Below are 16,768 nucleotides of genomic sequence, written 5' to 3' on the forward strand. Positions count from 1 at the left end.
GGATAACAAGTTCAAAAGAAGGTAAAAATTAACAAAATAATAAGATCATTGTTTCTTAGCTATTGAAATCTAACTTGTAAGACAATGTTTCTTAGCTTTTAAAACCTAGCTTGTATCCTATGTATTCAAAATCTGGCATCTCATACCCAAACAAAGGTTACAAGATGGAATTAGAGCTAGAATGAACCTATAGCTAACCCTAAATTCTTCTCAAGGTAGCACTGACAAAAATTATCTAAAATAGAAGATCTTTTCCCATGCATGGTATGACAGCTGCACAAAAATACCCATAGCCCTTGAATGCCACAACATCTCTGTTAGGAATTGGAAAAGCACATTTCCTCTCACAGAAAAATGTTTCTTAACAATTCACAACTTCCAAGATCTTTGTTGTGAAGCTAAAATATGGAGAGGACAAAGATAACATAGGCATAATTAATGAGATTGAACTAATGTCAAATTTATGAATTACAATAGTAGAATCTGAAGAGAATGCCATGTTTAAATACATACACTAAAATTTCATAAGCATAAGATACCAACAAGTCTTGCATGGGAAATTACCTAGTAGAATCAATTATGAGAAGTTGTGATGACATAAAAATGCCCATTAGAAGAAAATAGTCTCAGAATGAGGAAGATGTCAAGATTTTCACAGTTGAGAGTTATGCCATTTTAACCAACTTATGTCGCATTTAGAAAAATCTCCAAATACTATATGGCCTCACAGATTTTACTCACACAGGAAAAAATCACATTAATTTATTTCATGTGAAAATTATAGCATAAAGAATATATCTATCCCTCCTTTCAAAGTGTCAATTTAGATATTACTATCCACATTTAAGTTTTGGTCTCTTGTTTCTTGAAAAAACCATCTTGAGCTCTATGAGGAAACTACAATCTGAAAACTCAATAGCTAGGAATCAGCCAGGCAGCTAAATGATGGTCTCATTCTAGTTAACCTCACTGAATGATAGACAATCAAAAAAATTGATTTAAAAACATCTTTACTGAAGCTCATAGTCCTTGCCAACAATTTAAAGAAGATTATAACATATTCACAAGTAAAGCTTTTATATTTTGTATTTTACATCAAAGCCATACAAAAATGATCAAAAACCAACAATGGAAAACCACCAACATCCAAACAAATACATGCATGACTAAAGAGTAAACAAAGTAGCATGTGCATTTAACTTTGTATATAATGCTTGACAAGCATGACTTCACATTATTTATTAACCCCATTCAAAGCAATATCACCAATCATAAAGTAACAATGTATCCAACTAAAACCTCTGATCTAGGGAGACTATACTTACCTGATCTGATGTAGAAATAATTGAATGAAGATTTGGTATTGAATCAGTACTTTCAATATTAACAGTCAAATGGATATCTGCACCACAACCTTCACATAATTAAAAATACAAATGCATTGATATTTTATCACATTTTAAATTCTGATTTAAAATATAAATTAAGAGAACATGCTATATCAAGCCCAATACTATCTACAAAGGATTATATTACACTGGGAAGTTAAAATTTTTCTTCGAAGGTTTACTTTTAAGGTAATCTTTCAACTCATGCACCACGTTAGCATCTTTAACTAAGGAAACAACATAATAGTCTATGCCATTATCAACTCCAAATTTAATATCATCCCAATCTTTATCTGTGAAAAAAAAATACAAGAAATAGATTTTATCAAATACCAAATTAAGCTATCTCAGATGCTGTGTTGGTCAAAACAACTCATCACATATACAAGTAACAACAAAATACAAATATTACACATATTTCAAGATTGATAAACATATCATTCAATTATATTCTAGGTAACTTCAATCAATCAATATTAGATACAAAAAAGGGAAATCACAATGAAATCAAAGTCCCTAAGAAAGAAGCATATTGAGATGTACATGTCAATAAGCAACAAAAATCTAATTTGCTATGCATGCCTGAGAGTTGAGAAAATGGTCTTAACCTATAATGGAAGGAAAGGTAGCACTTTTTCCACGCACATTTAAGTGTCATCGTGATTTAAGCTCTCCTCCATCGGTTACTTCAAAAATTATAGAATCTGATGTTTTTGACTTCACTTGCAGTGACATCATCCCCCATAGAGAAATTCAAATAACGATAAGAAATAGAAAGCAATGAAAATGTTGTGAATAACATTAGTAACTTTGTTCTTTTCAGCTAATAAATGAATTTTCAAGCTAGCACAAGAGAATGTTCCATGAACATGTAGTGTGTCTCCTTTCTCCACATCATTCAAAAAATCATCATAATTCACGCTTACATAGTCTTCAGAGCCCACTCCTCTTTTGATTGTGAAAGTAAACTCTTGGCCCTTTGTGAGCATGATAGGCTAAGCTAGATCTCCACTTTTGACTTTAGGGCCCTACAATAAAATGATCTTTTAATTTATTGTTTGAGCAAAGGACTAACTCAAAAGACATATCAAAAAGGGGGTTATCTAATAAATTGCACCTAAAACACAAAAAATGACTATTAATAATGTAGATGTATTTTAATTTAGGTTGAAAAAAAAGTGAAACAGATTTCAAATCTACATCTTTGCTGATTGGCTAACAGTGTTGTAATATGAAAATAAACCACATTATGATATTTTCAAACAGTTAGTTCCAGCAACAACCTATATATAATAAAGGAGTTTCAATGTCTATGCAACTCTAGATGAAAGAAAATCTTGTATGATCTTAAAGATTTCATGCATATTGATAATATTCTCCTATTATAAGATTTCATGCATATTGATAATAATAAACTTAGATATCATTTATAAAAAAAACTCACAGACATTAGTGGTAGAAAATGCTTCCTATTTAAATTACTTGCTAACAAAATAAGCGTCTCACATTGCAGATTAAAGCCCAGAAATAGTTATAGCAAATGCATAGAAACAGATCTGAGCCTAGATCAAGATAGCTCAAGTCGATACAAAATGTCTTGATGATTGAGTTTCTATATATAGTTATCTTATTTTAGGGCACCAAAATGGGTTTTATCCCCTCAGACAAGTAAATGATCTATTAAAATAGCCTAGATTTGCAATTATAAAGCTTTGATTCGAACAAAATGCCATAATCAAATTGTGAAGTAGAGAATAGTGGAAGGCCACACACGCAATTACTTTCCAAAAATACTATGATAAGAAAAGATAATGCTCACACACTACTTGAGATCTAAAATAGAACAAGCTTTAGCAATATATTGTAATATATATATATGTGTATATATATATATATGTATATATATATATGTATATGTGTATATATATATATATATGTATATATATATATATATGTATATATATATATATATATGTATATATATATATATGTATATATATATATATACATATATATGTATATATATACATATATATGTATATACATATATATATGTATATATATACATATATATATGTATATATATACATATATATGTATATATATACATATATACATATATATATGTATATATATACATATATATATATGTATATATATACATATATATATGTATATATATACATATATATATATGTATATATATATATATATACATATATATATATATATATGTATATATATATATATATATATATATGTATATATATATATATGGATCTTTTGGCACTGTTACTAAAATCGTTTAACTTCTAGGTAAGAACATAAGTTTGTTTCAATATACAAATCTTCAAAAGGAATTTCATATCAGAAAAAAAAAGTAACAAGAAATAAATTAAATTGCAGTGCACTAGGAATAATATAACACATAATGAATACTAAACATCAATTGAACAAAAGACTATACAGTGGCTTCAATAAAAATGATGCTACACCTAAACCATAACTTGTAGTAAGCTACTTGAAGATATGTAGTACAAACCATCCCAGAGAACAACCTCTAATTTTTTAAAAAAATTGCTTTTATTGGGTGAAGTTTTACTTTTTGCCTTGGCAAAGTCAACCAAGTCTTGAAACAGCTTATCTTTAGGTTTAACTTCTTTTCTGGAAGTTAAAGATTGTTTTGGATATGCATCATTGTAAGTTCCATCATGAATTGAGATGAAAGCCAATTTTCTTGAATAGATTCTTATAATGATTATATGAGAGCACTTCAATTTCATTTTTGAATTCTACTACACTGTACACTTGTAAAGATCCTTTCTTGTTCCTCTTTGTGTACACCACTTAGCCCACATTATTGATTGTACTATACAAGAAAGTATTATAGAAAGCAATTTACCCAAGATTCTTGGAGTTGTTCCACTATAAGATATGATGAAATCATGAACTAATTGCATATTATTTAAGAAAATGAGAAACACTATAAGACACTTTGTAGTACTGCAATAATAGCCAAATCACCAAAGTAGGCATGCTTTTTGGATCATATTCTCTCTCAGACATAGATGTAACATGCATTTTGGTTATAGGTGATTTCTAGGAGCTTGGGGTTCACTATCAATTCCAACACTTTAGACTAAAATCTTTGAACAAGTCAAAAGTTGTTCCACTATAATGATTAATAATAAACTTTATCATTGTTCAGGTCAAAAGTTTATCATTAGAAAAAATGGTAGATAATTTTGTTCATGGTCTCAAGGAAAACAAAGACTACTTCACAATAGCAAGACAGACATACTAGTCTAGCTTTGTTTCTGGTAATCTCACCATTGTCATCTAGCTTGTTCTTGAATACCCACTTGGTGCCAATCACATTTTTGTCAGTTGGTCTGGGAACCAAACTCCAGGTTTGGTTTTTCTTTATTTGATCAATTTCTTCTTCCATAGCTTTATACCAGTCATCATCTTGTAATGCACCATACACTGTCTTGGGTTCAGATGTGTTGATTAGACATGATTCATGTCTTAGTCTGTTCCTTGTCATTGGTCTTGCATCTTTGTCACCAATTATTTGTTTAGCAGGGTGATGTCTTTTTACATATTTGGATAATCTTGGCTCTGTCCTTGTTTCCATGTTTGATCTTTCAGATTCTAGATCACTTTGCACTTCGTTGTCTGGTTGTTCTTCATCATGTATTCCATCTTCAGAATCAGATTGTTCATTTCCTTCATTTTGCAACTCGGCTTTTGAATGCAGCTCAGCATTCACTGGTTGAGACTTAGCTAAGACTGATACTTGTTGTTGAGTTTCAATTGGATTGATATCATCCTCCTTAGCAATCATTCCTTCATAAGAGTACACAAAGGTTCTGTATTCTTCCATTTTCTTTGGTTCTTTAGCTTGAACTTCTATGTGCTCATCAAAATTTACATTTGTACTTTCCACAATTTTGTTAGTGTTAAAATTCAAACACTTATATGCCTTACTTCTTGTGGAGTAACCAAGAAATATACCTTCATCACTTTTTGCATCAAATTTTCCATTTCTAACATATTTAAGAATAAAACATTTACAACCAAACACTTTGAAATGTTTTACATTGGGTGAGTGACCATACCATAATTCAAAAGGTGTTTCATTTGTATCTTTCTTGATTTGTACTCGGTTTAGTGTATGAACAGCTACACTTACAGCTTCTCTCCAGTATTTTAGAGCAACAGTCTTTTCCATCATTAATGTTCTGGCACAATCAATTACAGATCTATTTCTTCTTTCAGCAATTCCATTCTGTGGGGGAGTTCTAGGAGCTGACGTTTGTCTTTTGATTCCTTTGTCATTACAGAATATCTCAAATTCATTTGATGTGAATTCACCACCTCTATCTGATCTTAGACATTTCAAGCTTTTTCCTGTTTCCTTTTCAACTCTAGCCACATACCATTTAAACATTTGGAAAGCATCAGATTTTTGTTTTAAGAACATGACAGTCATAATCCTGGAATAATCATCAACAAATAACATGATGTATTTATCTCCTCTATAGCTTTGTACTTCCATTGGACCACATAAGTCAGTGTGAATTAACTCAAGTATCTCCTTAGATGTATAGTTTTTCCTTTTGAAACTTGACTTTGTCATCTTTCCTAGTTGACATTGTTTGCACATAATATTATCAGGCTTCTTCAATTTTGGTAAACCTCTGACTTTCTTCATTTTACTAATGTTGACCAGATTATCAAAATTGACATGACATAATCTTCTATGCCATAACCATTCATCATCAAATTTTGCAATAAAACAAGAAACATCATCCATATCAAGGTAAAACATATTACTCTTCATTTGATCTCCTTTTCCTATTAGTTTACCATCAGTATCATAGATTTTTGCAGTTTTGTTTCCAAATTCCACTTTGCATCCTATATTGCCTAACTGTGAGACACTTAGTAAATTGTAGTTTAATCCTTCAACATAGTATGCATTGTCACATGAGATTTTTTCTGTGAGCTTGATGGAACCTTTTCCTTTGATTTGACAAGGGGCATCATTACCAAATCTAACACTATTTCCATCATACTGAGTAAAGTTAACAAACTTACTTTTGTCTCCTGTCATGTGATGTGAGCATCCACTATCTATGATCCATCTGTCATTTTTGTTTATACAAGTCATCAGTGTTGTGGCTTCTTCTTCATCGGATTGGTCCTTCATGGCTACATAAACAACTTCATCATCATTGTCATCAGAATTTTCTTCAACAATATAACACTTCTTACCTTTTTCTTTGTAATCTTTCTTGTCATCATCTCTTATTTTCTTGTATTTGTTGCTTTCCTTGTAATCCTTTTTCTGTGGACATCTTGCAGCAATATGTCCTACTTCATTGCAATTGAAACAAATGATAGGCATCTTACCTTTGAATTTTCCTTTACCTCTGTGAAATCTTCTAGCTAGTAAAGCTTCTAATTGATCCACATCTTCCTCATCTGTGCTGTTGTCACTGGATACATATTTCATCTTTCTTCCCTTCTTAGATTTCACCTGTTCAGCATCTTTCAATGATAACTTGGCCTTGAAAGAAGATTCAACATTATCAAGTCTGTAGTTGTCAAAGTTAGATAACTCAAATGTAGTGAGTCTTCCTATGATACCTTCAAAACTTAGATTGTTTCCTGGCACACATCTTAGTTCCTGTATTGCTGATACTCTAATAGCATAGATAGGGAGCAAGGTTCTCAAATACTTACTATTAACAGTATCTTCATCCAATTGACCACCCAAACATCTTATTGCACTTACCACTTCTTTTATTCTTGCACCGTACTGAACAGCATTCTCATTTTCTTCCATTCTCATATCATCAAATTTTCCTCTGAGACTTTCTCTTTTTGCTCTTTGTACATTCTGATCTCCTCCATAGATGTCTGATAGGGCTTTCCACATTTTGAATGCAGTTTCACATCCTTTGATATCATCAAATTCAACATAGCTAAGTGCAGAGGCAATCTCCAACATTGTCTGTTTATGTTCTTGCTTGTTTTTCATATCTTCTATAGTAGGAGCACTTGTTGGATCGACATGTTCAGTAATAATCGATTTATGGGCATAATCTCCTATGGATCCAAGATGTAGTTTCATCAAACTTTTCCATGCAACAAAGTTGTCTTTGTTGAGCTTGGGAACTTCTCTCTTAGGCATTTTGATCTTTTCTGCTTCTAGTCCTTTTAAACTGGATCAGCAGTCCGCTCTGATACCAATTGTTAGAATCTTTTAGAATAACTGAGAGGGGGGGTGAATTAGTTATTCAAGGTCCCAAATGCCCTAATAAAACTTTTTTTTTTTTTTCACCAAAAGTAGTGAACTCATAAACCTTTTAACCATCCAAGCTTAAATCAATCATATTAGCAAGTTACAGTAAATCAACATGCAAAGATAAAACATGCAAGATCAACACATGACACAATGATTTACGTGGAAACCCAATTTGGGAAAAACCACTAGTAACATGCTACTTGATTCTCACTCTTCTGAAGTGATGCCCTGTTAAAGGCCTGCCCTGTTAAAGGCTTACAACACACTGTTAAATGTGACCTTGTTAGAGGATTTTACCAAACTATTAGGAATGGGCTTGGTTAAAGGACTTTAGAACATTCACTGGGAATGTCACCCTGTTAAAGGATTTATCTCATGGCTATCAAACGAACCTAAGTCCATAGGATTTAAACTAATTGTTACAATTGCTAGAAAGTAACAACAATGAACTTTTGATCTGATATAACTTACAACATACTTTACAGATTTCAGATCACACTTTTAGTTTAGTCCTTATGCTTGGCTTTTATCTCTTCAGCTCTGACTACTTGTCATCTATTCAAGCTTCGTCTCCTTGAGTCTTCTAACTCACTGTACTAATGCATCCATATCAGGGGTCTTCTTATTGAAATAGAGTAACTATTCTCTCTTTCCTCTTTTCCACCTTCTTCAGCACTTTACACTTTCATGCTTGACCACCCCTCTCTCACTAGTTTTTTTCATTAACTAATGACTCCTTATATAGAGATCTGATATGCCTTTTCCGCTCAATTCTCCCTCTTCAATTTTAGAGTTTCATTATGGATTAGGTAAAATACAATGTATCTACCCCATATCTTGTTCTCTTCTAGAAACTTTGCCAGCTGTATCCTCAAAAATGTTTTACATGGTGTTCTATGCCACCAGCTCATCATTCTTATCTTCTATTTAATTTACAAACTTCTAAGTAATAACCTTGTCGGCTTAGTTCTGGAAAATATTCGATCTTCGAAATAATGCAGCAACTCGGCATTATTTGTTTTACTAATGCTCAGCATCTCAGTGTTACTCGGCATCTACACAAAACTAGGTTACTCGGCACTTATAGAAAACTGTGTTACTCGGCACCTACAGAAAACTGTGTTACTCGGCACCTACAGAAAACTATGTTACTCGGCACCTACTCTTTACTTGGCACCTGAAGATCACTCGGCTTATATGATATACTCAGCACCTTCTCTTAGTTGAGCTTTGTAAAAGACTTAGCTAACACCTAACCTCTTTAATATCTTTCAGTGTGCCCTTTTTTCTGTATCTTATAGTATGTTATCAAATACACTTTTTCATCAATGGCTTAGCTGATCCTAGTACTTCATTACAACATCGTAACTTCAACCTTTCTCTATGTGTTCTAGTTACATCTTATTGATTGCCACCACCTTGTCAACCAACTAATTGATAGTATTTGGATCACTAAAGCAATTGTCATTCCTGCAAGTAGCAAGTTTGACATCAATGACAAAACAATGATTGAGAACATTGTTTATCATTCCAACAACTCTTATTATCAATTCAATCATTTCTAACAGTTTAAAGTGAATCGAAAGACACAGATTCTTAAGGCAATAAGTAACAATGGTTTCAGAATGGTCTCTTTCTGGAGGATGGCAAGATTTATTTGACATGATTAGGTAGATTGGGTAGCAAAGTGCATGTTAATGCCATCATAGGAGGGACAAAAAAAGAATGAATATCCTCCTCATATTTAAGAGCTTAGAGTTAATCACTCTAAGGTATTCAATGACATTCCACAAGGTAGACCACTAGATAGGGGTATTGAGCACATCATTGAATCAGAGGAGGGGGCTAAGCCCATCATGATTACACCTTATAGGCATTCTAAGAGGTTGAAGGATGAAATTGAAAAAAACAATAAAGGAGTTGCTATGGGCCACATTAGACCAAGTAAGTCTCCTTTTGCTTCTTCAGTGGTGTTGGTCAAGAAGAACGATGGGAGATTGAGGATGTGCATTAATTACAGGGTGCTTAATAGGAAGACAATTAAAAATAGGTACCCCATTCCTAGGATCGATGAGTTGATAGATGAGCTTCATGGAGCTTGCTTCTTCTCAAAAATAGATTTGAGATTAGGTTATCACTAGATCAAAGTTACAGACCAAGACATTGAGAAGACAACCTTTAGATGTCATTGTAGCAATTTTGAGTTTCTATTTATGCCATTTGGGTTAACTAACACACCTGCTACTTTTCAGGAAACAATGAATAGGGTTTTCTATTCTCTGTTGAGGAAATTTGTACTTGTCTTCTTCAATGATATCTTGGTGTATAGTAGATCTTGCGAGGAGCACTTGGTTCATCTTGACATAGTATTGGATATATTCGGTAGAGATTCTATGTATGCAAAGGAGTTGAAATGTGATTTTGGTATGACAGAGTTGTTGTAGTTGGGTCACATCATCAGTGCAAAAGGTGTATGCATGGATCTTGAAAAGATTTGTGCCATTGTGGAGTGGATTTCACTAGTGAACCTTACATAGTTGAGGAGCTTTATGGGATTATGTGGTTTTTATAGGAGGTTTTAGGATGGATATTCCATGCATGCAATAGGCTTGATAGATTTGATGAGAGAGGGAGGAGTGTTTTGAGAAATTTAAGGAGTTCATTACTTCCTATCCAGTGTTAGCATTACTAGATTTCAACAAATCTTTTAAGCTACACTATGATGCTTCTAGAGAAGGCATTGGAGTGGTGATTATGGAGGAGAAGCACCCTATTACCTATAAGAGCAAGAAATTAAGAGGGACAGAGTGGAGCTTCAACATTATTGATTAGGAGATGTTAGCCATTATGCATGCTTTGGCCAAATTCAGGTAATACTTGGTAGGTAGAAAATTTTGTATCAAAATTGACCATAATAGGCCAAAATACATTTTGGGGTAGTGGGAGCTCAATGATAGGCAAAAGAAGTGGGTGATCAAGTTATAGTCCTAAGACTTTGATATTACATATTTTAAGGGGACACTAAATGTAGTTGTTGATGCTTTATTACATAAGCCCCATTTGAGATTATTCAGAGATATATCAGAGGATTGGACATACTTGATCCTTGCAAAGTATGAAAATAATGCATAGACAATTGGATTCATAGATGTAACTATTTAGAACAAAAGATACACCCTTGTGAATGAGCTCAACATTTACAAAGGGAAAATATTTTTGGCTTCAGGCTCAACAATGAGGAGGATGGTTTTGAAATCTTTTCATGACTCACCTATGGTAGGAAATCTTGGTTTCTACAAAACATACTAGTAGATTAGAGAGTGCTTCACATGGAAAGGCCTTAAAGTAGAGCTACTTCAGTATGTTAAGGAGTGTCCCACCTGCCAGCAGAATAAGTAGGAACACTCCTATTTAGCCAGTTTAGTTCAGCCACTTTCAATTCTTGATAGGAAGTGGGAGTGTTTATCTATGGACTTCATCATAGGACTGCCTAGAGCCCAAGGTAGGGATTGCATATATGTGGTTTTGGATCACCTTACAAAGTTTGTACACTTATTTCTAATCAATGTTACATAGGTGGAAGAGTTATTCTTCAAGGAGATATTCTGATTACATGGATTACCATAGAGAATTGTGAGTGACAAAGAAAATAGGTTTATGAGTCACTTTTGGTAGGAGTTATTATGGTTGTGTGCAATAGAGCTCACTTCAAGTACTAGCTACCACCCTCAGACAAATGGTCAGACAAAGATAGTGAATAAATGGGTGGGGGGATATCTCAAAAATTATATAGTAGGGAAACAAAAGGCATGGGTAAAGTGGATTATCTCTATGAGTATTTCTACAATACCACTTATCATATGTCTATTTAGATGTCACCATTTATGGCCCTGTATGGGTATGAGGCACCCAATTTTATGGATCGACTTTTGAGTGATAGTAGAGTGCCTAGTGTAGGTGATTTGTTACAGGAGAATGAAGACATTGTTAAGACTTTCAAGGATAATATAACCAAGCCACATAAGTAGTAGAAGAAATATGTAGACTAGAAGAGGATTGAGTGGACTTTTGACATTGGAGATATGGTGTATCTTATGTTGCAACCTTTCCTTTAATCCACTCTCAAGAAGAGTTGTGCTAAGAAACTTAAGCCATGATACTATGGTCCATTCAAGATTATTGAGAAAGTTGGAGAGGTGACTTATGAGTTAGATTTGCCAGTGGAGGGAAAGGTGCACAACATTTTTCATGTGTCATGCCCTGAGAAGGCATTAGGACATCATATTGTTCCTTCTATAGTGCTTCCACCCTTGGATGATGAGGCAAAAATGGCATTGGTGCCAGAGGCTATCATTGATTTCAGGGAAAGGAACCTGAGATAGTGTACTATAAGTGAGTATTTGGTGAAATGGAAGGACTTTCTAGTAGAGGATACAACATGGGATAATGAGGAGGTTTTGCAACATCTAGACTTGAAGTTGCTTGAGGACAAGCAATTTTAGGGACTTGGGCAAACTACAATGTTCCCATCCTTTCAGCATCTTAATGGAGTTCTTAGCCTTTACATTCACTCAAGGCTAAGTGGAGAAATAAGGAGAAATTGATTAAATTAATTTCTTATAAATTCATTAAATAAATTAAAATTAAAAGGTGACTTTATATTTAATTAATTTAATTTTCTAGAAGCATAGTTGATTATTGTATTGCAAGGGAGAAGCTTCTAGAGAGTGCATTTTCTATAAATACAACTAATTATTGTATTGGAAAGGGGGGAAGCTTCTACAGAATACATTTAAATAATATTTTATTTCCTTCTAGAAGGGTGAAGGAAAAGAATAAATAAAGGTGAGAGCTTCATTGTTAATGATTCGATTATTGTGAATTGCATTTGATAAGAACTTTGGAGAAGAAACTAAGGTTTCTAATTTTAGTTGGCCATTGGATAATGTCAAATCTTCAGTTTTGCAACCATTTGAGGTGGTGAAATATCCACTAATTTTGGTATTCATGAGAGCTTCAATTTAGGAATTCTATTTGTGCTTAAATTGGAGAATATATTTATTATTGGCTGCTATAGTATGCAAGAATGATGTCGCACTACAATACTTGATTTGTCTCCATTCTTTGGAATCGCTATTATTAGGTTCCTCTTACAACTATTAGTAGTTAGCATTGTAATTTTAGGCATATGATTTTGCTATGATAATTTAGAATTAGATTTTTAGCATTACTGTAGTCATTACAGGTAAGCCCATTTGTCTTGTAAAACTCAAAGCAACATTGTACATGAGAATGAATTCAATAAAACAAAATGTCCATCTAATAGCATATATGATCAAAAAAATAGTTGTATGTCAATTAGCTATAGGTATGCATTCCATATCTAGTTTCCATGTATATACATTGAAAATACAAAAAGAATTGCACTTGTATATTCATTCATTGTAAGAGGCATTGTAATATAATTTGTGAACATTCTAAATTTCTTAGCATTGAAAGGAAGCATACAAGTGTTTGAAAATATCCCTTGAGCTAAAATTAATTAGTTTGGGAGAGGGATACTACACAATAATTGTCTCTATGCCCTTCTAATTCATTTAAATCTCTTCATGTTTTTTTTCCTACAATAAAACTAAAGGAAAAAATGTAAAACTTCTAAGTAAAATAGTTTGTTGTAAAACTTACATAGAACACTCAAGTTTAATGAATCTTAAAAGTCAACATGGAAAATTCACATCTATACCAAGTAATACATACATATCCCTTCTTTCATTCCTAATTAAAAAACATTAAGTTTTTATGGTTCTAACCATATTGTTTCTCCTCGCCACTTCTCATTTACCTTTTCCTCTCTAAACATTATATGCTGATATTTTATCTCAATGTGTATTACCTACCCTAAAATAAAGATTATCTTTAGTAGTTAAAATAAATTTTAATAATTATCAATGTGTTCTACTATTCCATTTATAGTTCTACATATTTCTCTTTGTCCTTCAATAAAACTAATTAAAACATTCTAAAACATCTAAATATAAAAGTTTGTTGCACACTTTACATAGATAATTTGATTTCAATGAAAACTAAAATACAACACACAAAAACATACATGTATACCAATTAGTACCTAAACATCCCACCTTAAAACAAAAAGATGTGTGTGCTTCTCACCATACTATCACTCTTCCCAAATTCACATTTATCTTTACCTTTAAAACAATGTGCTATTGGTAGAAAATTTGGTGCTTGGTATCTCATATTTTTAAATTGAGAATTAAATCATTTATTATATCAAAGGATAAGATTTTTTCTTCTAACAAATTGTTTCATTGTTTTGTAAATTTTGTAGAACTAATTTATACCCATCAACTAGAAAAAAAAACCTCAAAGTTTTAAGTTTATCACTACATAATACACATTCATATAGATTCTTTATTATTTTCTTGAAAATTTAATTTCAAGGAGTGCCTATTGTTATAGTATGGATTGGAAACATACATATTTTTTTGTAGTTTATACTTGAGATTTCAAAACCTATAGAACCATACATCTATATCTTTTTTATCAGATTTGAAGAGTGGTGTTACATTATGTAATATTTTCCCTATTTGTTTTACTTGTGTGCTAGAAGGGAAAATTTATTGGAATGAACTCATTTGAGAAAAAATCCATGATTTTGAGACTAAATTGTGTTGGTAATAGTACACTAATTAGACATGGACCAATAAATGGTCGCTTTATTAAAATCATTTGTTAGGCATTAACATTTGCTATATCTTGAACATAATTATGTATTTACTAATTTATGAAGTAAGAATGGCTACATAAACTACAAAAAAAGACCTTCAATAGATTATTTTGAGGGATTAACAAACATCACTCCTTTAAAATTAACAACTATCTAGCTAGATACCTTTGTGTTCCATTTTGTATTTTCTATAATTTCTAAGCTTTGTTGAAATGGAAGAAAATTATTTTTGTTGTATTATGATGAAACTTATCTCTAAAAGGTTTCTTTTGATGTTAGTTATTGAAATAATTATAAGGATTCAATGAAGTCACTTTGTTATTGAAAAATTATACAATTAGAGGAAATGCTAAAATATGTAGAAGCATTCTTAATTTAAACAGTTTAGTGTGGTTAAGTTGTAAAATTTGGTTGGTTATTGTAATTAAAAATAGATGTAATAATATTTGAGTGTGCTTAAGGTATAAAATTTGATTGGTTATTGTAATTGAATGTAGATGTAAACATGTGAAATAAAACATCAATATATAGGTTATAGAGTTTGCTTAAATGTGTAAAATGTATTGTAATCTCAAATCAAATATTATTTTCTTCAACTTCCCTATATCCCCTCGAACACACTCTAAAAGGACAATAAACTTCCATTATCTTTCAATAACTCAATTTTATTGTTTCCTAGTTTAATCACATTTTATATGGATTTGACATCTTTATCCCCAATTTGACATCCTCATTTATTATGAATCACAACCCCATGACGGAAAAAATTTTCACGATTACTCTCCAATTTTAAAATTTCAAACTAATTGTATTCTAAAAATATTGCCTTTCATGTAATATCATTTTAAACTTTTGAAATAATAATTGATTCTAATATTGAGGCACAATGAACATTGAACCATTAATGATAAACCATTCTGAAATTGCTTCAATGATTCATGTTAAACATAGAATTGGCATCGCTTAACATGCTAAACACACACACACACACGCACACGCGCACGCGCACACACACACGCGCGCGCGCGCGCGCATGCATGCACATGCACACACACACACACACAAACACACACACACACACAAACACACACACACACACACACACACACACACACACACACACACACACACACACACACACACACACACACACACACAACACACACACACATGTGCACACACACACAGACACACATGCACAGATGCACATATGTACACACACACATGCACACACACACACACACATTCACACACACATACACACACACACACACACACACACACACACACACACACACACACACACACACACACACACACACACACACACACACACATGCGTAGACACACACACACACACACACACACATGTACACGTGCGCACGCACACACACAAAGACTTGTATTTTTTACTAGATCATTGAAACATGGGAGCATGCCACAAAATTTCAAACTTATTTACTGAACACTCAGTTCTTTTTTAAACAAATCATGGAAACATACATGTGTGATGATAAATTATTGAACCACTGAACCCTTGAATTTTTACATAGGTTCAATCTAGAAGTTCTATAAGATATTTTAACTATTATTTAAAGGCCAAGAGAATGAAAAATAACAAAATGACTTAAGTAAAGATGGACCAAGATAGAATTAAGATAACCTATTTTTTTCTTGATAAGGGAAAAATTAAAACACAAAAAAAAATGTGAAACAACTTTACAAGTCATAGCTTAATCCTTTTTTCCCAACTTGATTTAATAGATCATATGACCATTATGATTGCATTAAGGGTGTCCCCATCAATTATAATCCTATAGACATGGTTAACAACAATTTTAACACTATATAACATCATCGCAAATTCAGCCATATGGGCAGTTTGAGACCCCAAGTTTATTATATTTTTGGACACATCTGATGCTAATAAATGGAAAAGATAGACTCTTGGATAGAAGTGATGATAAGGAAGAAGGTATGAACCGAGCTACAAAGTATATATAGAACAATTAAATAAGTTGTTATGTTATCATTGATATCTAGCTAATTGATAGTTCTAATTCATGCAAGTTGCAATCATCTAAAGGATTTGATGTTGGTAAAATAAGTGGAAGATAAAGATTGAAGGTAAGATGAATAAGTGATGTTAAGTAAGAGTACATAACTAGGAAATTGATGAATAGGTCTATGATAGTATACTATTGGCTTGATAATTTTACATGATTTAATGAAGTGTTTTTGAAATTATAAGCAACCAAAAATGAGGGCTAACCCAAAGTAGAAAGATGATGCAAAATAGCTACAAGATAGAAGTAA

This window comes from Cupressus sempervirens, chromosome 8 (assembly GCF_028749045.1).
Source record: "Cupressus sempervirens isolate cs-2001-9-10 chromosome 8, ASM2874904v1, whole genome shotgun sequence".
In the NCBI taxonomy this organism is placed as follows: domain Eukaryota; kingdom Viridiplantae; phylum Streptophyta; class Pinopsida; order Cupressales; family Cupressaceae; genus Cupressus; species Cupressus sempervirens.